Raw genomic sequence first — 1,346 nt, forward strand, 5'->3', positions numbered from 1 at the left:
GAAAGTCAGGACTAACATGTACTGGCAGAAGCTTGGATATTCTTTGCTAACCCACACAGAAATACTATACTATCCTGACAAGGAAAGTCACCACCCTACACATTAGAGGAAGGATGCATACCTTATACATGAAAACAAATTGTTTTCCTTCCAGCAATCTGTAACTTTGTTTTATCCAGATATCTTAGAGGCCTCCGCAAGAGGAAAGATTTTTGCCTTTCATCACTGCTGAAAGCCATCTGACTAAGCCACCTTAAAAGGTCAAGATGTCTTAGGAACTATTATGTCCTTTTTACTCCAGGTTCATTAACAAGGAGTTTGCTTTGGTCTTGGCACTGATCCACTGCCAGCACTGCTGTTATAAAGTCCAGCACACAGTGAAGTGGTGATCATAAAGCTGTTAGAGGGGTTAAAGTAATTCTGTATTTGACCAACTTCATCAGCAAGATACTCACTCATTTTCCATTAATACTGAATACCTGTACTAGCTTTCAATTAATTATACAAACCCAGCAGCAAAAATGTTTCTGTCTTCATTTTTTCACTCTGCTTTACTGGCGATGCATCCAGGGCTGCAACAGATGTTAGTTTATGATTAATGGAACCAGTCCTGAAACTATGCAGCAGATAGACTCAACCCATTAGTGACTCTTTCCAACCAAAACCAATCAAATGATCTAAAGCATCATTCACTCTTGAATGAAACTGCTTTGATCTCCAGATAAGTCATGGGAATCACTGTGTTATCGCTTTCTTATTAACAGTCTCAGCCAACTAAAGCTCATCCTTTATGTCAGATATGGAGCTGAGTGAAAGGACTTTCGCAAGGCAGTGTTTGAAGTTTGATGGGAAGAACAAGTTGTACCTACTTATCCACACATTAGCTAGGCCATGGCAGTTAAACCTCAGGTGTAAAGGATGGGGCCAGTTCTGCCCAAGCTGCGCCTCATCTAAAAAATCCACTGCGCAGGCTGGAAGGGCTTACTCTCACTTGGCAGTATGGACAGGTGAGGGTTGAATCGGTAGATGACAAGGTGCATGGGAAGCTGCAGATCCAACCTTGCATGCGGGTGGACCAGTGGATGGGTAGCTCGAGATTACTCAGGAGATGACAGTCCTGGTCGGACACTCCCTGATTGCCTAAGCACCCTTTTCAAACCAGTTTTGCATGTCCCACTCGCCCTTGGTCATCGTGCTTGTAGTAAGCATGGTTAAAGCCCTTCCCAAAATCTTCGCTTGCAAAGCCAAGACATCAGTACTGTACGTGCCGACACCAAAGGAAAAGATAAATTCATCTATGGTACTAAAGACAGACCAGCCTCTTAAACAAGTCCAAATGAGAAATG

The sequence above is a fragment of the Melopsittacus undulatus genome, assembly GCF_012275295.1.
Source record: "Melopsittacus undulatus isolate bMelUnd1 chromosome W unlocalized genomic scaffold, bMelUnd1.mat.Z SUPER_W_unloc_3, whole genome shotgun sequence".
Classification (NCBI taxonomy): Eukaryota; Metazoa; Chordata; class Aves; order Psittaciformes; family Psittaculidae; genus Melopsittacus; species Melopsittacus undulatus.